Here is a 25,203-nt window from a genome sequence, read left to right as displayed (position 1 = left end):
TTAAATTATGGTGCAAAAAGGAATATCTAGTAAATAAAAAGATTACCCAGAAAGATTTGGTTTGTTTGTTTAATTTAATACCAGTTTTAAGATATTTATCTCAATCTAACACAAATCAAGTCTCAATTGATAAATAAAACGATGATTAAAACAATAACATCAGTAGTGGCCAACAGTGATGTCCAGCCAAGAAAAATTGTAGTGTTTTATTTAAGTGAAGTTTATTCATAAACTAATTTCGAGAGGATCACATGCTTATGATTGACACGGCTGGCCCCGAGTCAAGCTAATGTACAAACCACCTTACCTTTAGTCATCTTCGTCTTGAAGAATCCCCCCTTCCACCCCTTCGCCTCCTCTTTTGTCTACAGGGCAGCACTGCGGCCTCACAGCAAAATGCCTCCGGTTCGGGCATCTACCCAAACGGTCAGCATTTTTGTGTGGAGTTCATGTTCTCCCCGTGCTTGTGTGGGTTTTCCCCGGGTCCTCCGGTTTCCTCCCACACTCCCAAAAACATGACACCTAAGTAAATTGACTAAACCAAATTAGCACCAAATTCGATTAAATTCTGTCAGCAACACATCACCTTAGTAACCCTTACGCAGCAGGAGGGGGGGGGGGGGTTCTCGAGATCTACCCAAGCTCAAACTCTCCTCTCGCCCTGCAACGGGAGGGAGCCCCGGGCTCGAGGCTCTCATGGGCATTGGGGCTCTCTCCCAGGACAGCATGCCAAACCAGCTTATTACCAATCATCAGCTAAGTGTGAACTCTTGAAACAAATTTATATTAAATTTAAAAAATAAAGCCAAAAGCTTACTTTGCTAACTTTTAACATAAAATTTGGTGGATTTCATCAGAACACAAGCCAACAAATATCCTATTTTTCAGTGCCAGACAATTTGTTTAATGGTTGGACAATGTGCACTTTAGTTGTACTGTAGTTGTGATTAATATGCATTAATATGGAAGATAGTCTGAAACTTGTTTCCTGGTAAGCTACAATCTGCTCATCAAGAAAAGTAGCTAAGCTTTTTGGTCTCTGATCAGTTAGGACATGTCTACACTCTTATACCTTCACAAATCTCAGCTGGAAACCTGCCAGAAGAAACAATACGCAAGATTTTTGCTTCTTGCTCAAATTGCTTATTTAAATTGAGCTGAAATAACACTATTCTTCAGATTTTTTGGGGGGGACAACTTAATTGTTTTACGTTCAGTCCACTTAATTATTAATATTTAACCTAATCGATTTGTGTTGGGACAAATGGAATGAATTGAGTAGCTAGCTTAATTACTTCCTAAAACTCATTAATTACATTGAAGCTATTTTTTGCCAAAGCATATATTACAAAAAATATTTAACAATAATTTTAAGTAAAATATTTGGTAATTAAAGCTTAATGCTTCATTACATTCATTCGTTCATTCATTCATTTTAGTTTTAAAATTTGTCAGACTGTCTAGCGTCAAAGTACAAAACTGCAACAGACGTAGCATTGCAATAACAAAATAATTAACTAAGCACAAGTTAGGATTTTATCAACAACAAAACGTGACCAATGGCTCCATTTTAATAAGAAATTTCATTGAAGCCCTCACTCAATGCTTCTTCTTCAGGATAATCGGCAACTTTTAGAATATTTCATGGGTTAAATTTTAACTGTTGCTACTTAAAAATATATATATTTACAAAATAACATTAATAAATAAATAAGTAATTTTTCCAATAGAAGTCTGTAATACACAATTGTAGTTTGCGATTTTGTAAGATGGCACTGTTCTGCTTCAGACCATTGCAAGTTCATTAAATGTAATGTAGCTGTTATCAAGCTACTTCACTACTTGCTGGAAAAACTAGTAAGCTGCTGCCGCAAAAAGCTACATCGTATCGTAAGTAGCTACTTGTCAAAGCTACTTGAAAAATTAGCTACTTAACTTCCTAACACTTCTAAAGTGGTCCCATTGTAGAGCCCTGTAGGAGGATAGAATATAAACTCAAAATACTTTGGATGCTTGTTCAAACTACTTATTTAAAATGAGTTCACAATTCTTATGTTTTTTTGGAACAACTTAATTATTTTATGTTCAATCAACTAAAATTTGCAAAAAAGTTAACTTAATCAATATGTGTTGAGACAAGATTAAGGGTTTGTGTGAAACCCAACATTTCCCAATGTACAGAATAAACATCATTAAACCCCATTAGTCCCCATAACGATAGCTGTACAAGTGTATGTGTTTGTGTGTGTGAGAGAGAGAAACTGATCTGACATCAGGCTATGACACAAGCTGCAAGCTATTAATATTCTCAAACATTAAACTTTGCAAATATGGTCAAAACGGGCAACACAGTGGCTCAGTGGTTAGCACTGTCAGCTCACAGCAAGAAGGCCGCTGGTTCGAGTCCCGGCTGGGCCAATTGCTAATTTTTGTGGAGTTTACATGTTCACATGCCTGTGTTCACATAGGTTTCCTCCGGGTGCTCCGGTTGCCCCCAGTCCAAAGACATGCGCTATGAATTGTATTAACTAAATTGGCCGTAGTGTATGAGGGCGTGTGTGAATGTGAGTGTATGGGTGTTTCCCAGTACTGGGTTGCAGATGGAAGAGCATCCACTGTGTAAAACATATGCTGGAATAGTTGGCAGTTCACTCCGTTGTGTTGACCCCTGATATATAATGGACTAAGCCAAAGGAAAATGAATGTATGAATGTGGTCAAAACCAAACTTCTCATTCTAGGGGTAATATCTGTGGTTTCTGGAGAATTTTTACACCCACCTAAGCCACATACCTACTATGTAAATATTAATGAACAATTTAACATACTGAATCAATGCACTTTATAAGCACCATTAATAGCCAGAGGTGTCACAAATAAGAAGGAATCTAAACTTTGCATTTAGGCTTTTTAATATAAACAACTGGCTAGTGAAACTGCTATTTTGAAAAGAACAAAATCAGAGTCGTTTATTACAGTTCTCATCCTTAATAATAAAGCTCAACCAACTAAATCGACTTTTGTCCAATCTGAGCCAACATTTAAATTAATACTGAAAAGAATATAGTAAAATACTGAATCCAATGAAAGGAGAATTGGCCAGCGTAGCACAGGGATCGAGGATCTGAGGAAATGGAATGACGTGGATTATTGTGCAATTTGCTTGTGGGTGTTACACAGATCAGAAAAGAACTGTGACATTGACAAAACCCTAAGCCCTTCGTGAATGAAACAGATTCTCTCTCCCTCCCTCTTTTTCTCATGTTCTTGGCAGGGACGATTCACTGACATCACAGCAGGCCTAGCAACAGCCAATAAATTATGACTGACAAGTATTTGGACCAATAAAAAGGCTGCCATATTTCCTGGGCAGTAAATCTGGTTCCAGATTGCAGCGGCGTGTGTCGGCTGACGTGTTTATAGTCGCAGGGAGATGGAGCTCGGGGTTCGCCCCTCCACATCAGCGCCTCTGAAACACACTCTCCTCTGAGGTCACAAACACACACACACACGTACACACAAGGATGCTGGGATATGCAGCCGCTCTCTTTTTTTCTTTTTTAACAAATTGTCACGGCTCACGGTAGTCGTGCCCCTCCTTGCAGCTGAGCCATCTGTCCTTCAGCCAGCCAGCAGCCCAATCATATAAACACGGCTAACCCACTAGCATATTTTTTGTCAGGCTATTTTAAGTTCCCCCTTAATCTTATCACCCAGATTGCTATCAGCCGAGTGCAAAATTAGCCCTTTATCGTTTCTCAGCCAATCAAAGAGCACTTAACTACTACACTAAAATCAGCCCAACAGAATCCAATATTTCACAACCTTGCTATACAGGTATTTGATCATTTGTGAGAAAATGACCCGTCGCGTACATCTACATCACTTTAATTGCACTAGCAATTTCCAATCCTTCATCATCCATCCCAAACGGGCCTGATAAAACGTCTTATATCCCGCCGCTAGACTACGAGCGTGTATCCATGACATTATCACCTCCCATATAATTAGCGCAATCTGCATGGAAAAGCAATGTGATCGAGGCATTAGCAGGCCTCCGCTACAGCAGACAACATCGATACATTTGAGGAAAAGGCGCTGTTTGTTTCGGAATCATCCTAATCTGATTAATCTATTATTTCAGCCTCACACTGTGATTATACCGGGGATTCTATTATGTGATTCTACGTGGAGAGGGGAAAAAAAAGAGGGAGAAAATCGTTTGCTATGTGCTGGAGGAAAATCCACAGCGACAAAAACCTGGTGCCTTGACAGCGTGACATTGTAAAAGCGCTGTAAAAGTGTTGTAAAAGTGTTTATGTGATGCCTTGAGGAATGTGTGCTTAAAACGCCCTTCATTTTGATTTCCTTGAAACCTGCGTTCTGCGGATATTTTCCAACTACTGTAAATCAAAGTGAGCAAATGCACTTGGATAGGCTCACTTGCCCTTGCAATGTCAGACGTAAAAAAAAAAAAAAGCAGCTTAAAAGAAACACAATGTCAAAATATTTTGAAATAAAAAACCTTTGTGTCAGAATGTAAAGATAGTTTCAAATATCAGTCAATACTGGAAATATGGGATTGAAACATACAAGGAAATTAAAGTTTGGGATTTTGATGGATCTAAAACATGTCTAAGTCGCTAATTCTTTTTACAGATATTGTCCCACTGAAAGTTAAGATACAGGGCTCTATTTTAACGATTTAGGCGCAAAATCTAAAGTGCATGGCACAAAAGCATTAAGGGTAATCGGTGTGTTTTGAGCATAACGCGCATTAAAGCAATCAGAGTCTCATCTCCCATTATCTTTAAGGGTCAGTTGGGTTGCGTCATGGCGCATTTGCAATTTACATGGTGGACTTTGTAAAACAGGTTAACGTTGTTAAACAGACCACCTGCAGTGTAAGGATAAAGAATGAGCCTCCTCAATTCTGTCTCTTTACTTTACTTTTACTCTTTACTTTACTCCTTTACTTTCGGATTAAAAAAACAATGTTGTGCTTACTCCGCTGAAGACATCCATTAGCGTACATATTCAATTTTGTTTGTTAAGTGCAAAGATTTGTTTTAAAACGATTTCTAAATTGAGCTCTAATTTCCAGCAAACGAATAAATGAACAACAATAATGAAGTGCGGTCAGAAAACTGAGTTACTCTATATCCAAACACACATCATATGCCCCATATGGTGATGCATACATCTCCAAAACCTGAGAGGTGGACAAATCTACACTTGTTTTTCTTAATGCAAATATAATTATGCATATAATAAATAATACTAATAACAATAATAACATTATACTAATGCAAATTGTCATGAATAAATTGAAAAAAAATTTAATCTAAAGCCTCAGAAAACTTTGTTAATCATGTTCATGACAGTTCGGAGCACAAGCTTCCTGTTGCATAATGAGAATCAATGCGATCTTAATGCTTATTTACACTTTGATGTAGGGCTGTACGATATTGGAAAAATCTGATAAAAATCCATTTCTAGTTTAAATATTTCAAAATATTTAGACCAAGTAAAAATATTGCTTTGTTTTCAACTTCACAATAAATAAGTGATTTTAAGAGTTTTAAAATTATCTGCTGTCAAGGTAAGTAAAAAATCTTTGAAATGTAGAAATTCAGACAAAAAACAAGATAACTTTTTTGAATAAATTGTATTTAAATTCAATTTAAACACAGTAATTAAATACAATTCTGTATCTCCTGGTCAACTTAATTCAGATTCAACATTGCATATTCTGCGATTTGACTATTCTAAACATACACATTGCAATATCAACGCCGAAACAATACATTGTGCAGCTTTAGTTTGATAAATCATCAAGGGCCACATTTATTCATTTTGTTTTGTTTTTTACTCTCACGAAATGCTGGTAGCCATTGGCGTGCTTTATTTGAATCATCAATTACCCTAATTTCATCAAAAAAATCATTCTTAATGTTTCACTAAAGAAGAAATGAATGATGGATGGTAAGGAGGTGAGTTAATTAACAGCAAATTTGAATCTTTGTTGAACTGTTCTTTTAATATGTAGCACTTAGCATAATTAAGAAAGTTACCAAACCCAAATCAAGAGAAGTTCAAATCTATTGTTATTTTAGCAACGAATAAACAACATTTTTTTTTTCATCCAAATTAACAGGTTTTAAATATAAGACTCCATTGTGCCTTTATGTAATGCACTAATAGAGGTTTATCACAGGTCTGCAAATCGCTTATGTTAAAAAGTAAATAAGACTAACTGCACATGTCAATGTGACAATATATGTTTACCCAAGCATGCTGAGATTTCAATAGCACCCACCGTATAGGAGCTCAGATCCTTCAATATGCTGTAGAGAGTATTGTTGAAGCATTGTGCCATGGTGTTTCTGTCATGGGGCAGGGTCAGACATGGGCATTGCTGTCTTGGCAATCAAATGCCAGTCAGGAGCCACGGAACAAAGGAAGAAAGAGGAGAGCGAGAGAACGACAGGGCTGACTGTTACTCAAAGCCTGGCAGCCTAATTCTATTTTAATAACCTAGTCATTTGTACCTTTCATACAAATACTTACAAAGTTTTACACTCGACGGACACTTCATAGGGGCCTGCGTGTAGAGGTAACATGCCATTTTCTCTCTTGCTTTCTTTCTTTCTTGACATTCACTTCATTTAAAACATGCTTTTGCGGTCCAATCAGGCTTAAATAATAGCTCTGAAAACCATCAATTTAACCAAGAATATTCACGGCATTACAAAGCCTGCTGGAATGAATGAGGCGGCTTTCCTCCGCAGAGCAGAGAGGGAATGTGGCGGACCTGAGGTCGTGTCAAGCAATATATTGATAGAATCCAATTAAGACCTTTAAACTGCGGCGAGAGCTTGAAAGATATTGGATAAGTTTTGTATAACAAAAGAACAGAGAGGTTTCTCTGTATATTTATATCTCCAAAACGATAAGAAATGGGCTTTTACTTTATTCACTCATTATTTCTTGAATAGCCTTTCAACAAAAGTGGACCACCCATATTTCCCTCCCCTCGTTCAGGTACGAACCGCGAACTGAAAATGCGATTAAGTATATAGTACAGCCAAAGTGCACAGAAATGAGTGCTGGAGATACAATGTTTTTAAGGTTGTGACCTTGGGGATAGTTTTTGTCCTTTTCATTATAAAACTGGCATTATGGAGGGCTGTTACTGAGAATCCAACCTGAGTGGCTGCTTGGACGAGACAATTCACAAACAGGAGACTGCGTGACCCTGAAGAGAAAGCCTTGCTATATGAGCTAGAACACAATAGCACGAAGAGAGCAGTCGTAAAGGTTTGTGAACCGTGCCCAATAGATCCATAACCACAGCTAGACACACAACCGTAAGATTAGCTAAGCATATTAGGAAGCATTCAAATCAGGTAGTTCTCCAAAAGCAAAACAAAAGAAGCTGGAATTGCTTTCGTTATTAGTATGAAACGTACAAAAATAAGACAATTATTTGTAGGCATGGAAAGGAGGGGGATGGGAGCTGTACTTTTGAACCGCATGCTGTATTAGATAGTGAATCCGTTGGTGAACGTACTCCTCTCACGCTTCCATTAGAACCGGATGCCTCCCCCACCCCAAAGCCAAATCAGAGAAAGCCCCTTCGGTCCTGGCTGGTTTGCATAAAGCAAACAAAATTAAATTTGCTTTGCTAAATCAAAGCATGCATGGTATTCCAAGCCACTCTCTCTGGGACAAATTACTTCAAACGGCCTCCTTTGTATCATAACAGAGAAGGGGGAAAAAAAGAGGAAAAGAAGAAGAGAAAATCAGCCCAATCAGCACGTCTCTGAAACTCTCAACACAGGAATTAATTATTGAACCCTGGCGTGAGTTAGGCTGTCTCCTAGCAGAAGCGCGACACAGATCTATTTATTTGCAAAAAAGCATTTTTCACTCTTGAAAATCCTTTGCCAACTGTTCTTTTACACTCTGTTTTTTTCTTACAAATGGGAACAAGAAGAAACCTCTTGATCCTATTAAGACCTTGACGAAATTCAGTATAACTGTATGGGTGCAAAATGTTTCAGGCATCAACACCTTTAACCACATTATAAGTATATTCAAAAACACACACAACCTCAGTCTAATCTTAATGTAAATGCTTGTGTGGTCAAAGGTGTTCATATAAGCAGTGAATCCCCTACTCACTTGTCAATCAAACACTGCACTAAAACAAAGGTTTTGCTGTTAAATAAATGCTCAATTGAAATAATTCTATAGTACCAGTGGCAGTGGTGTAAAGTAGCAAATTACAAATACTCAAATTACTCAAAATTGAAAAGTTTTTATCAGGAATTATTATTTATTAAGCTGTTCTAAAAAGGTGTACTTTTACGTTACCTTTTAGTGCTGTATCGGTACTTTTACTCTACTATTTTCCTTCCAATCAAATGGCACATAGAAATTAAATTGCATCATACAGAAAAAAACGCAAGTCATTGATGTCCTCATAAATGCAGCAAACAGTTTGGAAGCATTAAAAGTGTGCAAGAAGATGTCGAAAATCTTTACACACAATGATCGAGAGACTTTATAGACTGCATGTCACTGATGAGAAGATGGATTTTTACTGTATGCCCATAAACAATTATTAATGCACTACAGAATGTTACGTTTACACATCCGTGCACAAATTGCATGTAAACCCGTTGGCATTGTAAATACTTACTACTCTTGAGTACTTTTAAATTGGCAACTTTTAACTCATACTTTTACATTTACAACAGATACTTTACTTTTTTGGGCAAATAATGGTACTTTTGCATAAAGATGATTTTTCAGTACATTTAATTGCGCATACTTAAATTTATACATATGCCTATGCTTTATATCAGGGGTGACCAACCCTGTTCCTGGAGATCTAGCATCCTGCAGGATCCAGTTGCAACCCATATCAAACACACCTGCCTGTTATTATCAAGTGCTGTTCAGGCCCTAACTAATTGGTTCAGGGGTGTTTTAATCAAGGTTGGAGCTAAACTCTCCAGGAGGGTAGATCTCCAGGAACAGGGTTGAGCACCCCTGCTTTATATGCATGTTTCTTTGCATATAATTGATCTAAATTAGATTTTTTATGCTTTATTAGATCTAACACTGTGTCTAATGCAAATTAGTATAACTGTATTTAAAGACGGTGTTTTTAAAATAAATTTCTTATAGTTTCATAGTTTATTTAGGCAAAACTGCACAGATTTTTAACATTGCCCATTAATCATAAAATCTTATTTCCTGTACACTGAAAAAAAAAGATTTCTGCAAAATTGGTGCGAACGATTTATATGTGTTGAATTCAAACAAACAAATTAGTCATTTATTAATGTTCACATTAATTTGTTTGTTTAAATTCAGCACAAATAAATTGTTCTCAACCACATAACAAGAAAAATGTAGTACATCTAAGGAATCATCTTTGAATCATTTTTATCATACTGAAAACTCAAAAAGTGAAGGTATCTTAAACCTTTTAAGGAAACCAATGGCAACAAACCCTTTAAGATCCAAAGCTAGTCCTAATGAGTACTTTGAACTTAATCCATTTGAGCACAGCAAAACCACATAAATGAAGAGAAGTCAAACCAACTGAGTACTGTAAAACCCAATAAGTTAAGTCAATTCAAACTGTTTGAGGAAACCGATTGCTATACAAACCATTTGAGTTAAAAAAAAAAAAAGACGAATCTATATGAGTACTGTGAATTTAATCTATTAATCTTAATCTTATTAAGTTGATATAATGAGGTATTTAAATAAGTCCTACCTTCAAAACTGAGTTCAAAACTCTTTTTAAATGAGTAGAAATTTTGTTCATTTCATTTGATAAAGTTGACTGTTGGGTTTTACAGTGCAGTGGAGCCATGGTTCAAAAACTATATGAGATAATGTCTTATAATCATTCAATGTAAAATTAAACACTTTTATTTTGATCTGTACTATTCAAATACATAAAAAATAAGGGATATATAAATTGTAATATATTTTTAATTATTAAGAAATGGGAACAACCTAGTGGTTTGAAGAATAGTGGTAAAGTAAAACCATTTAAAATCACAGTTGATTAGTATTGTGGGGCTCCACCATGATTCTTAAATAACGTCTTTTAATCAGTCATAAAATGATTCTTATTCTATCTCTGACATAATTTCAATGATGGACATTTTAGTGAGTATCTTCAGTAAATCATGGTTAAAATGTATGATATATGTATATTATGCTTTGCCACAATAAACAAAATTTGTTCTTTAAAATATATGTTGTGTTCAGCAAAAGATATTAACCCTTACAAGTTTGGAACAGTGTTTTTTTATTTTATTGTTTAAGCAAATTCTTTAAATACCAAGTGGAAAAAGTGCTTTAAATTATTAAGGATGCTAACATGCCTTGGTCTTACAGCTAGCTACAGATAGCCCTGATCTGACCCTGATCCGGCATCAGAAAACCTCTTCTTCGTTTTTCTCCAAATCAACTGTTTACAAATCCCCGGTTAATAGGATCACCCCTCATTGACTTCAGCACTCAGATATGGCTGATGGAATCTATTAGCTGCATGACAGTGGCTCGCTGGACAGATCAATATCCCGAGGCTCTTACGGCTCCGCTGTGTGCCATTTCTCTGGTTTGAACCTCCAGCTTTCCTCTGTGTGTCTGGCTATACTTTTATGACATGAAAGTGTTACTGACAGTCTCCAGTACAGTATATATGTTGGATGAGAATTTTATTGGATGAGCATTTTACAAAAGGCTGAAGCTTCTACATCTTTAACAACGTTTGAAGGTGCTCAGGAACACATATGACCACAGTGTGATGTGAATGTAAATGCATGTAGGGTCGCAAGTGCTCAAACTAGCCTTGAATAAGCTGCCAGACAAACACTAAGACAAAATATTCACGTTTTGTTTTAAATAAGCGATGCAACGAATACCAACATTATATTGGTTTTGGCCAAAATTAAAAGCTTAATTGTTTATAAATATTTTATTGTGCTCTTTTTTAATTGTTGCTATTTTTATATTTAAGTCACATCTAGCTTTATTGCTTTTAATGATCACTTAAAATTAACTGGATTTTTGGTTAAGTTTTTTTTTTTTCTGCATAAATATGCTTGTAACTGACACATTTTTGACAGAAATTTTAGTGACTGTCTCTATTACAGTATGTAGGATGAGCATTTTTACATGGTACAACATTTTTCAAGCTTCAACCACATTTGAAAGAACACATGGTGCATGATGTTAATGTAAATGCTTGTAGCTAAATGTGTTCAAATAAACAGTCAAATCAAACACTCATCTAAAACAAATGTTTCATCTTTGCTCATAAAAAGGCTGCTTACACAAAGTTTTCAACCAAAAACAAGAATGAGAATTTGTGAACAATTCATAAGAATTTGTTTACATGAATAACGCTTTTGGGGCTAAAAGCTCATAAAACTGAAAATGGAATGGCAAGTGAAAGTTTTCAAAAACACCACCATTGTTGTGTCTGTGAAAATGAACGTCTTTGAAAACGATGAGGTCATGTGTGTGCCATGTCTTTCACAAATTCTACATAGAAGCAAACAGAAAATCGTCAATTCCTTACAGGTACTGTTTGCAAACAAGGTGACAGCGCCAAATACTGGCCTGGCATACACAATACCACATGTCTGCCCATTGCCATTGCATAAACATGTGTCATTTTGAAAACATTGTCATGTAAACGTGAAAGGTTTTTGAAATGCAAAGAAAAACTTAAATATTTTGCTTGTATTGTTGTCGTGTAAAGGTATCCTTTAAATAACGAAATACCTTGTGATGCACAGTTTATTAATATTATATTGGATATTGCCTATATGAGAAGATTCATGGTTTATTAGTATACATTTTTTGGGGAATATTTTTATTTCATAAAGCTCATATCTAGCTATAAAAGGCATGCATATCATCATCTAACGCTCAGTTAAACTTTAAACTTACATCTTTAAAAATATGCCATGTTTTGTTTTAATTAGGTTTAATAATGTTTTGTTTTAATTAGGTTTAATTTTTATTTTTAGTTTATTAGTGTATTTTTATTGGATATTTGTATTTTATAAAGATCAAATCTCATCATCTAACACTCACTAAAACTTGAAACTTTAATAAAATGCTATGATTGTTTTTATTAGGTATCATTTTTATTTTCGTAAATTATTAAAATAATTTTTTATTGGATTTGTGTATTTTATAAAGATCTAGCTTTATCATCATCTAACAACCACATAAACTTGAAGCTTTAAGAAAATGCTATGTTTTTTATTACATTATGTTTATTTTTCATTTTCTCAGTTTATTAGCTTTAATTTCTTCTGAATCTTTAAATTTTATAACGCTCATATCTAGCTTTATCATCTAGCGCTCACTTAAACTTGCATCTTTAAGGAAATGCTATGCTTTGTTTTAATTGGTATCTTTTTTATTTTCATAATTTATTAGTATAAGTTTATTGTATCTTTATATATTATAAAGCTCACATCTAGATTTATCTAACGCTCACTTAAAATGGAATTTTTAAGAGAATGTTTTTTTTATTTGGATAAAACATGTTCCCCACATGCATGTATAAATTTGCTCATATATCACGGTTTTGCTTTCTATTACGTGTCTGGCAATACTTTTTATGACATGAAAGTGTTAATGACTGTCTCCAGTACAGTACAGTATGTAGGATGAGCGCTCTCTCTCTCTCTCTTTTCCTCCTCAAACCCCCACCGCCTCCTCCTGGTGCGTGCATACGTGTCTGTAGATGGTGTTACTGTGTTTCCAATTAAGTTGAACTGTGGGCAGATCAATGAGGCTGGAGTGAGTGTGTGCGAGCGCGCGTGTAAAATGAGCAGCTCTGGGCCCTGCGAGCATGCAGAGAACTAATTTATTGAAGCGAGGTTGTGCTACAACCAGAGAAGGTGGGGTTGGTGTGGGATGGCGATGGTGAGTGGGGGATATTGCACTCCATTATATTATACTGCATTTATAAGAAATAGAAATCGCACTCGACTGTTTCACCATTTAAATTAGCAGCCTTCCTTAATCTTTACACTTTGTCAAATATTCCAGGTCACTAGCTATTCCTGCACACACAATGCAATATTAATACTAGTTTTGGTGTAAAAAGTGAATGTGGGAACAAGAACATAAGAAAAAATATAGGAACTTGCAGTGTTCTTCTTTATCAAGGAAGGAAATCACCTCAGACTAAATATAACTTCAATTTGTTTGGCGTTTTTGTACAGATACTGCAGAAGTAATGGACAGAAATGTGAGAAAACAAGATACATGTGATGTGTGCTAGGTTTCAAAGACTTATAACACCCTTCCCTTAAAAAATCTGAAAACAAATAGGCCTATAATTAATATTTCTTTGAATTGTCTAAAGTATCTCCAATAGGGCTGCACAATATATTGTTTCAGCATCGATATCGCAATGTGTGCATCCGCAATAGTCCCATTACAGGATCTTCAATGTTGAGTTGGGATTATAGTTGATTATAATCAATGCAAAGTTGAATTATAATGTAGGAAAAATGGTAGCTCACCAAAAAATGTAACTTTACTTACTATTTTCAAATGTTTATGAGTTTCTTTTTTATGTTGAACACAAAAAGAAGATATTTAATACGTTTAAAATGTTTTAAACAAGTGAAGGACGAGTAAGTAGTGAGTACATTTTTATTTTTGGGTGAGCTATCCCTTTGAGTTTGTGACTGTGTGAACTTTTCAACATTTCAGAGTTTAAAACATTCAGCCACATGAAATTATTCATTCATTTTCTTTTCAGCTTAGTCCCTTTATTAATCTGGAGCCGCCACAGCGGAATGAACCGCCAACTTATCCAGCATATGTTTTACACAGCGGATGTCCTTTCAGCCGCAACCCAAACTCACATGCATTCACACACATACACTACAGCCAATTTAGCTTATTCAATTATTGATTAATAATTAACTATAGCGAATGTCTTTGGACTGTAGGGGAAAAACCCGGAGCACCTGGAGGAAACCCACGTTAACAAGGGAGGAACACCACACAGAAATTTCAACTGACCCAGCCGGGACTCGAATCAGCGAACTTCTTGCTGTAAAGCGATCATGCTATCCACTGTGCCACCATGACGCAACAAGAAATGATTATGTTTGTAACAGATAAATAGACTATGCAGTGTTGATTGTTCAATATCTGTACCTGAATAGTGTTTAACTCTCCAGAAAACTTTAATTCACATTTATCTTTGCTATATTTTATTAATCTGTGCTTGTAAGTTATTTGTTATATATTATTCAAGATCCAATTCCATACAAAATCATTCCAATCGATCTAAAACAAAGAATTCTTTCCAAATAAGGCTGTATTCGCATCGCAATACATATCACAGAAATACAAAAAAACGCAATGTCACATTTTTCCAACATCGTGCAGGCTTAATCTTCAAATGTGTGCCTTACTTATCTCCAAAAGTAGTATATCCAAATGTATGTCTCCACAACACAAAACAATTTCTTGCAAAATTAAAATAAAGAACAAAACAATGCCTACCTACAATATAACATGTCACGCAAATACATTGCACAGCATGCACAGGAATATCATCATGAAATGTCTCTGGAAAGTGAAAATACATTTATATGTATTATTTTGTATAATGTAAAATTTTGTAACTGCATAATATTGAATTAAAATGAACTTTTGAATATTTAAAAAAAAATACTGATTATACTGATAAAAATGTAATGCCTACATAAACACTGCATACATATAAAATGCATAATTATCAATAATTATAATATTAAACTGTGTAAAATATTTCTAAATGTATAACAATGTGAATTAAACAGGCTTATATATATATATATATATATATATATATATATATATATATATATATATATATATATATATATATATATATATATATATATATATATATATACAGTGCTCAGCATAATTGAGTACACCCCATTTTGAAAATAAATATTTTTATCAATTTCTTAGTGAATATAGGCAATGTACTTTGGTGCATTTAAACAAAACAGATTTAATAAACAGATATTTTTTATGAAAATAACCTTTTAGTCACCTAAATTAAATTAAATTAAATTCAAGCAAAATATTGCAAAAAAAAAAAAAAAAAAACACAAAACAAAATTACAACCTACAAAATTTCAGTTAAATTTTACATTTTTTGTTTTTGCTTTTCTTGATTTTTCCTTTGTTTTAAATTTGTACTTAACATATACATAAGTACTTTTTGGATCATTGACATAAGTCATTACTTTAAATAAGCTCCAGATTTGGCCTAATTCAGCATTGACAAATCTAATGTATAGGCACAAATATAGTATTGTATAGCTTCCTATTAAAAATATGAATTTAAAAAAAGATTTGTGAGGGGTGAACTTATATATGCAGAGCAGTGTAATATACCACAATTATGCAAATATATACATAAAAATATATTCATGCTGTTGTGTATGCTCAATCAAATTAAAATTGTGAAAAAAAAAAAAAAACATTAAGTAAGCTTAATCGATTTGCATTGGGACGACATGAAGAGATTGTGAGAATTTTTTCCCAGCATTTTTTTTTTACAGTGAATATAAAATAAACAATACTGTAAAAACCTGTTCTAAATTTGTCATGGTTTTGTATATAATAAATCTTTAAAAAATGCTTATTTTTAAATATAATAACACTGCAATAAAGGACACCATTAATGTCACTTTTGCTACATTTAATGCATCAATGCTGAATAAAATAATTAATTTCTTAAAGAAATAGCTATTTGAAAATGCAACCAGTTTTAATCCAATACACTGACCACATATTAGGTGTTGTTAATCCACTATAAAACTAAAAAAGCAATGTTTTGAAAGCCCAAGACAGACAGCACTGACTTGCTTATTGACATCTCTATTAAGCTGAAACTACCGAAAGCATTTTAACATCGAAAAATGACACACTTCACCTTTAATAATAGGAGCGACGCCGAAACACTGCCTTCTTTTTTATATAATTATTAGGGAACAGATTGAATAATTAGGGCCTTGTTTCTTGTTCATAAATTTGCATGACCATCATCTTGATCTGACAGGATACTATATCCATCTTCATTGGACACAGTATTTACGTGGCCAGACTCACTTCCTTACACACACACACAGACACACACACACACTTTTGCTCTGCCTCTGTCTCCCTGAAACACGCTCTCATTAACTACACAAATCAGCGTGCCACGGATGGTGAATGTTTAAAGGAAATCAGGGCCATGTAGCTATTGGACTGGGCTAATTGATAAAGTCATTAGCAAAGCTTGTGTTGATAGCACATCTAAATCACCTCAAACAGAACAGACACCTGCAGCTATGGCTTATTCTGAGAGATGCCACTACAATGAGAGGCACTGCAGCAAAATGAGGGATAAATATCAGCTATTAAGCAAAAGTGCTATTTTCAGGTTTTGGATTATTCATTATAACTTATAATTTATAAAACAATGTTATGATTACCATCTTTACATGACTTGTTTCTAGAATATATCTTTCATATTTCTGTTTTACATACTAACGCAAGCTTAGTGGAAATACTTAATATGTGTAGCGCATGTGAGATTTTAATAATATCCCTTTAAATATTCGTCCATAGAACAATGATTACCCCCCCCCCCTTTATTATTTTAATTTTTTATTCAATTTTTTCATATTATATATTATTTTATTATTAAAATGTATTTATTATTATTTTTATATTTGTTTCAGTTTTTGTTACTATACTTTGTGTTAAGTGTTGGTATTTACTGTGTTAAGTGTATCATTCTTGTTATGTATATGTGAAGCACCATACCATGCCAGAAGGGGATTAATAATGCTTTAAATTTTAACTTATACTTCAGCTTGCATTTTTGTGAAACTGCGCAAGCCTACTATACAAATGTTTGACTAGTTTCTAGGTAAATCAAATGCTTTGGACTTGATATAAAGCAGAGATAAAAGCAATGTAAAATCAAGGTAAAGGGGCATAGTTGCAGTGAACTTTTCCTTTACATTTGCTTCTGAAAACATTATTGGTTGGGATTAGGGAAGGGTTTAGGTCAGTCAATCCCAAGGTGATATGTAGGACAAGCCCTGCCTTCTCATGTATGTGAAACGTACAACAAAATGTAGTGCAAGTAACAAATTTCAGATTTACAAAAAAATTGTACACAGTGCCCTCTAGCGGATTTGTCATCTAAGAAGCCGATGAAATGTGCTGGAACACTTGTATTTTATGCGATCCGAAACAGCCAGGTCAGGTGACTAAGGTGATTTAAAACACCCTGGTCATGTGACTAAAGTGTTTCGATACACCTGGTCATGTGACTGAAGCGATTCGAAGCAGCCATCATTTAATAAGCATTTTGACATCTGGTGAATCTGCATTTGACTGACAGGGTCGGAAAAAACTCTATCGAATGTGGCCTTGTGGATATTGCATGTAAATAGAGTAACTGTGCTGCAAATGGCCCGAGTTCGAGTTCTGACTTGCACAAATATTATCAAATTATGACTTGATGTATTTAAATAATGTTACTTTTTTATGACCAAAACAAGACATATTTATTCTTAAAGTGTTCATTCGGATGTTAGACCAAAAAACAAAACACGTTACAAGAACAGAGCACTTAAAAACTAATACCTATAACTGCATCACTCTAGATTCGAACCCATTATCTCTGAATGATATTCAAAAACTCTCACCTCTTTACTAAATCCCTTTACACTCTAAAATATGGGGTTTAATATCTCAATTTGCTTTATTTATTTATTTTTTTTGCTTAAGCCATTTCAGAGCAATACACAACAAATGACGACTGGGTGTCACTGTAGAGACAGGTTTTCATAACGTTTCAAATATCGATATATTTGCTTCAACTGTTTCATTGTTTGAAGCCTCGCTTTGCCCACTACTATATAGTTGTCACAGTTAGCTCACTCACAAATGCACAGATCTCAGGATTTATAAAAAAGACGTATTTATTTACACAATACCACTCACAGGGCTCAACAATAAGGACAGCTCGATGTCCTGGAGCCAGCGTGTGAAATGCTCGGGACAGTAGACAGGATCGTTACAGGCCCGATCGGGCCACTGATGCCCTATCACTAAAGTTTAATTTGCCTGTGACTATTTGTCAATTGCGTGCAAATACAGTCAGAATTGAGAAACAGTTTGTGTTTTTAAGCCTTCAAACCCTACCTTCTCGGTTCCTCTTATCTGATTGGTTGTTGTGAGCATGTTGTTTTTTTCCGTAACAACCAGTAAAGCGAAGCGAAGAGACAGCAACATGGTGGCAACATCAAGTGATGATGCTAAAGGAAAACATTTCTAACGTCTTGGAAGCAGAAATTTACGAGGGTACACCACGACTAAAAAAATTAAGATGTTTTGTACAGTCTGCTGTCAGTTTGGCAGGTCAGCCATCTTTTGTTTTGCAATAAAATACCAGCACATTTTGCCACTTTTGTTTGAAAAACACATTTAATTTTGCTTATTATACATTTATTAACATTTTTTAAATATTTAAATTCTAGATTTATAAACATTTTGACACTTTTTTTTTTAAATTTGTGGCTAAGAAATAGCTACTAACTTTTTTTTTTTGATATGGCTAGTGAAAATATTGGCAGGGTAAGTAAAAATCTGAACCACTGGTCAGATCGGGCCAGTAGAAAAAATCCTTAGCGTTGAACCCTGACTCACAACCGGAACTGGGCCATAAAACTTAGGCAGGACAGTGTGTGTGACAATTTAATACGGGACAAAGAACTAAAACTCAGGGGTATGAACACACAAGACACGATTGAACTACATACATAAACTACATACATACGGGGCTGTAACACAGGTGTAGCTAATGAACATTAACAAATGGTGGAAAAACAAAACTAAGGAGTCACATGACCTAAAAAGAAGCACATGGAACACAACACATGGGGAACCACAGTAGTTATTTGTCATGCAACTGTATACTTTTTTTTTGCTGTCAAACTGTTGACCATGACCATGTGTGTTTATCCTGTTGCAAAATGCTGCAAAAGTCCTAAGCAATGGTAAGAGTGTAGTTACGATCCGACATGTATACAGCACTTCAATAACACTACTTAAATGCAAATTTTATTTGTGCTTACTTCAAGTATGACCACTTTAAGGTCATCAAAAATCTCTGTCGAAAATGTTTCTGTTTACAATGTCTTAAAAGGATAGTTCACTCCAAAATAAAATTCTGTCATCATTTACTCACACTTTACTTGTTTTAAACCTTTATGAGTTTCTTTCTTCTGCTGAACACAAAATAAGATATTTTTAAATATGTTGGAAACCTGCAAATACTGTCCATAGTATTTGTTTTTTCTACCATGGATGTCAATGGTTACCGGTTTTAAAAGGATGGTCCCTTATGATATCAAACACTATTTCCACAGAGTTTCTTCAGTTTCTGTATTTGGGCTTCCAAAGGACACGACACAAAAAGAGAAGTGCTTACAATTTCATTTAATTATGTTCCAGAGAATTATAAAGATATATATAGCTAGCATTTGACAAAGAAGAGCTTCCAGATTCTCTCCCAGTTTAGTGCTGGCTTCGGCTAAAAACTCCTCAAAGGAGCAACTCCAACCATAATTTAAATGTGAGCCACAACCTGAAAGCATTTTTATTTGTTAAAAATTGATCTATTACATGCACATCGCCTAGCATTTATGGTATGTAGCAGCAAGGATGTTAACAAGGATTTGAACAACAGGAAAGGCTGTTTGGCACCGTTAATAATTTAGCTACAAATTTATATTTATCCGTCAAACCCCTGTAAACACACACAATCTTCACCAGCGCAGCAGTGTCTCTCTATGCGGCCGCTTTCTGTGCGTTCTACATCTCAAAAAAACAAATTCACAAAATATATGTGAACGTTTCATACTACAGTACTTACACATGCATATTCTGAATATATGTGAAAGATAATTGTCAGATTTTTATTTTAGAGAGCAGGTGTAAGGTTCAGCTGTCCTTTTCATTTACCTCAGATTCAGGACCAAACTGATATGTCTCAAAGCTACTCTGACTGACTGTGTTAACACAGCTCAAAAAAACGCATGCTTGTAGGGGTGTGACGCTTTCCCTGGTGACGTTGAGCCAATCCACATATCACAGCACATTATGTTAGTTGACCAATCAGAGCCTCCTGTGGGCGGGCCTTTCAGAGGTACTAGGAAATATGACAGCCGTTTTCATGCTAGCAGAGTAGCTGTATATAATCAAAGTAAGATACATATATGAAATGTAAGAAACTGTATATGAAAAAATAACATGATCTTATACAAGTGAAGCATGAGCACACATTGCTTTTCATCTTATAAACACAATCAAGCCATAAAAAAACACTCAGAACCACCCCTTTAGGCTTTCTTTAAAATATCTTATTTTGTGTTTGACAGAAACTCATAAAGCTTTGTAACAAATTAATGGGGAGTAAATATTGACTAATTTTCATTTCTTGCTTGTACTATCCTTTTAATCATATTAAAATTGTAACATTGTCCTAGTAAATGTACTGACTGATAATAAAATGATCATGGCGTCATGACTCAAACAATGTCCATGTTTTTTTTATGCGAGTGTGGAGACGTCACGTTGGTGCGGCGGCTCAAGAACACACTTAACCTTTTTCATTACCAACACCACCTCCTCACAAATCAGAATTGTGAATGCATAAAAGAAACGGCTTCAGAGATCATTGAGAATGAGAAGCAGAGGATTTTGAGGCGAAATGTATCCGCGCGCACCTAAAATCGCAAGCAGGTCTGTTTTGGTGTGTGTGTCTGAGGGATGTAGTGTTAAAAGCGATTAGAGAGGCGGAGCGTGGCACGTGCATAGCATCTACAATGAGATTCTAGCATGATTAGTCAAATCCCTAAAGAGTGGCCTTACTCTCTAAGGCTCCGCTGACAGAATGATTACATCCCAGAGAAGAGAGAGAGAGAGAGAGAGAGAGAGAGAGAGAGCACATCACTTCAGAGTAACAGAAACAAAGCAGGAGAATGAAAGACAATGAGATGATAGGATGCATTTCCATACACTGTGGACACAGCAGATTAAAACCTGTGGAAGAGTAAAAAACGGTGCCCACGTCCTACCTTTGGGTGGCACAAACAGGCTCAAACAGGTTGGTTACTGACTGGTTTTCCTAAAATTGAGCTCCCTTTAACATAACCAGAATCTTCACACATTAAGAGTCAAGTACTGTAATTGGTGAGTCGTTCTTGAATGATTGGTTCATCATTCGCGCATGCGCACATTTGTGCAGGTGAAGGAGAAGATTAGTTAATTTTTCGAGTCCAGTCCTCTATTGTTTTTGAGTCGTTCGTTCATCACATGAAAGACAGAAGCCAATCATATGCAGTCAGAGCTGGAAAAAGATTTGATCCATTCATCTCTTGAGTCCTCGTCTTGATTCGTTCGTTTATCACATGAAAGCCAGAAGCTAATCATATGCATTTCGAGCTAGAAAAAGATTTGATCCATTTATTTCTCGAGTCTTCTATTTTGAGTCATATCTTTACATGCTGTCACGTGATGAAAGTACGACTCAAAAACCCGAAGACTCAAAAAGGCTGTTACTTAATATGCGTTCTTCAGCGTTCTTGCGTCCTCGTGTTCTCATGTAACGTCATCATCATCTGCTAAAGTTCAGCTTCAAAAGTTAAGACCGCAAGAACAGAGGACATGTGAAAGTTCCCGAATTGCTTCTTGATATCGAGGATGCATCAATGCAGGCTTGAGCACAAAACTTGCTCAAGAAGTCCTAGAAGTCATTGCAGCTGAATAAAGGAGGTTAAGGGGCATGTAACGCCATAGAAGTTTTTTTTTTTTCCTCTTTTCATATTTCTCTTTAGTTTATTGGAGTAGGGGGCGGGATTAATTAGCAGGTGTTTAATTTATTACTTTCTTTGATTTGGCACCGCTTATTCTCCTTCCCTCTATCAGGTTTGTTTGTTTACTTCATTTTGCATTTATTGTACACATTTGTAAATATATTTTGGGTGATTTAAATATTCTTTTTCTTTCTCTTCATTGTAAATAAAGCTAACCACCTTTTTTGCCCCTCCATTGTCTGTGTTGATTTATAGCAGCAAACGTCTCAGGGAAATTCTTAAAATTTTGGATTGTCATAATCATGTTACCCCTTTATCATCCTCTGAGCCACACGGGGCATAACAGCAACATATTAACTATAATATAAAAATATATTTTAATGACTTCAAAATTAATGTAAAGTCAGAACTATAAGCCACCCTTTGACTTTTTTCTTTTTTAAATATTTCCCAAATAATGCTTAACAGAGCAAGGAAATTTTCACAGTATATCTGATAATATTTTTCCTCGAGAAAGGCTTATTTGTTTTGTTTCGGCTAGAATAAAAGTAAATTTTATTTTTTTTAAAAATCATTTTAATTTTAATTTTTAAATTATTAGTCCCTCTAGGTTATATTTTTTCGATAGTCTTCAGAACAAACCAACATTAAACAATCATTAAAAAGCCTTTTAATGTCACTTGAAAAATATCTAGTAAAATATTATTTACTGTCATAATGGCAAAGATAAAATAAATCAGTTATTGGAAATGAATTATTAACACAATTATGTTTAGAAATGTGTTGAAAAAAATCTTCTTTCTGTAAACAGAAATTGTAAGAAAAAAATAAACAGGGGGCTAATAATTTAGGGGAGCTAATAATTCTGACTTAAACTGTATATTAATAATATACAAGAGTGCTAAACAAAAAGTAACACATTTTTGGTATTTAGAAAGCGAAACTTATTTAGCTTTATTTGGCTGTAGTAGCAAAAACACAAGCTAAAGCGTTGTCTGTGAAAAAAAGAAGTACACAACAGAAAGATTACAGTTAGATGGAGGTGGAAGAGGGACAGGAACAGATGAATGTTTGTGAGACACTGATGAACAGAGCTGTGACAGAGGGGAGAATGAGAAAGAGGGAAAAAAAACAGTGTAAGAAAGAGAATATCTCTGACTTCTGTCCAAATAACAGAACCTCACGCTGACAAGTTCAGCCCAGAGCCATCAGCATCACAGAGGAAAAGAAACCCTGCCTGGACACACACATTGGAAATCCAGTGGTGCAAACACATTAACACAAACGCCAACCTCCATTTACTCTCATACTTAGAATGAGCTCAAACACAACTGATTGAACAGCTAAGCAATTAAAATCATTAGAGGACCGCATTTTTTTTTAAAACACAGCTAGATGAAGCCACTGGATGTGCACAGATTGTGATGTACGCAATAACCAAACGCTTGTGTGCGCATGAGTGGGATGGAAACATAAACAGTGTCTTATGATATTGCCCACACAAGCCTATGGACTGGCGAGTAAACTAAATATTATTCTAATTTCATTCGTTCATTAGCATGTTCCACAGGTGTCGCCTCTAGCATGCAAATGAGGGAAACGGCGAGGGCGAATCAGATTATTTCCAATTCTAATTCCGTCTCTCAAGTGAAGAGGATCTCTCAGCCGCCTGCTGGAGAGGCCAAACTCACAGTGCGCTCGTGTCCACAGCTGTCAATAAAAAACATCACTTGAGCGACCATGCAAAGCTTTTTGTTTCCTGCAGAAAAGCAAGGAGTCGGGAACAGCTGTTGCACTGTACTGCGGTCAGTGTTTCAGCTCTCTCTAACACCAAGTAGAGCAGCTCTATTCAAGTTTGGAAAAGTTTAAAAGGCCACTGTTGTTTTTAAGTCCTTCTTTTCTATGTTTCAAGTTTGTAAGTTTGTTTACTGCCATTTAGGACTATGTCAGCAACAAGGATAGTTTTATAATGCACACAATACAATATAATGCACACATTAATATGCATACAATAATGCACACAATAACGAAAATTATTCAAGTTTAAAATATATTTCAAGAGTTCACACTTAGATATTGCTTGATAATACTAGCAGGTTTGGCATGCTGTCCCGGGAGAGAACCCTGAGCTCTGAGATAATTGAGCCCAGGGCCCCCGCCTGGTCGATGAGCATGTGAGCAGAGTACAGGATCAGGTTTGTTTGTTTGTTTATTTTTTTATTTATTTAGGTTTTAATGCCATATTAGCAGAATTGGCTATATTCATGGCAAAAAACATAAACTAATTAATATACAATACATAATCATAAAATCCAATTAGTTTCTTAAACATACATTGTAAAAAAACAACAAAAAGCATACAAGTAGCAACAACACTGAAAACAGCCATATACAATCTTTTATTTTGTACGAGATCAGGGAGTTCTCGAGAGCTCCCCTGGTAAAGGAGGAAAGGGGGAGATGGGGTGGATTGGGGGTTTCTTTGGAAAACGAAGAGAAGGAAGTAGTTTTAGGGCGTACTCACATCATGCTATCTTTACCGTACCCAGGCCCATTTCCCGGATCGTTTGAGAAGTATGAGTGCACTGAATCGGGCTCAGGCACGGTTCAGTTGGCCGGCTCTGGCCTGGTTGGAAGAGGTGTGCCAAAGCACGATTCACTTGGGCGGTACCCTTGTAGTGTGAGTGCAAAGAGCGCCTGAGCCTGAAACTGAAGACGAGACATGACTTTTACGGGGCTGTTTCATATGGATTTATTAATCTTTCTTACCTTTCAATGAACGCAAACTGTAGTAGATTATTAAAGATGCAAACCCTTCACTGCACGACAGCTGCACCTTTAGCAAACCTCATCATTTCTGCAGCACAAGGACTTTATGGTTGTTCATGAAAAGTGGCTGATCTGTTTGGCGAAATATTCGACTGCGTCACTGCATCCCAAATTGCTAAAACAATATAACTAAAGAAATCTCCACTGTGCTGATCGAAAGCGCTTACTGAACAGCGCATCATTGATGACGTAAGAGTCCTCAGGTCCGAATGTAATGTGTATGCGAGCCGTCGGGGGAAAAGCATGCTTTGGCTCAGTTCAAGACAACTGTACATAGTGTGAGTAGGCCCTCAGCCAGGCTACTTATAGTGAGTTTGGAATAATCTGATTGGCTAACTAATGATTGTAGATGAGAGACCAGCTGCGGTCAATCATATCACATGCTCCTCTTGAAATCAGTTTGTAAAACTTCACAAAGG

At 35.5% G+C, this 25,203-nt stretch overlaps 1 protein-coding gene across 25 annotated transcripts in view; it reads right to left on the bottom strand.

The window, feature by feature from the left end:
• The window catches only part of LOC137487924 (uncharacterized), a 410,987-nt gene that overhangs the window by 206,196 nt on the left and 179,588 nt on the right, over positions 1-25,203 (bottom strand). The gene's annotated exons all lie outside the window — the stretch shown is intronic.

This window comes from Danio rerio, chromosome 16 (assembly GCF_049306965.1).
Source record: "Danio rerio strain Tuebingen ecotype United States chromosome 16, GRCz12tu, whole genome shotgun sequence".
Lineage (NCBI taxonomy): Eukaryota > Metazoa > Chordata > Actinopteri > Cypriniformes > Danionidae > Danio > Danio rerio.
The sequence above is the reverse complement of the archived record's forward strand: the minus strand, read 5'-3'. Positions and strand labels throughout refer to the sequence as shown.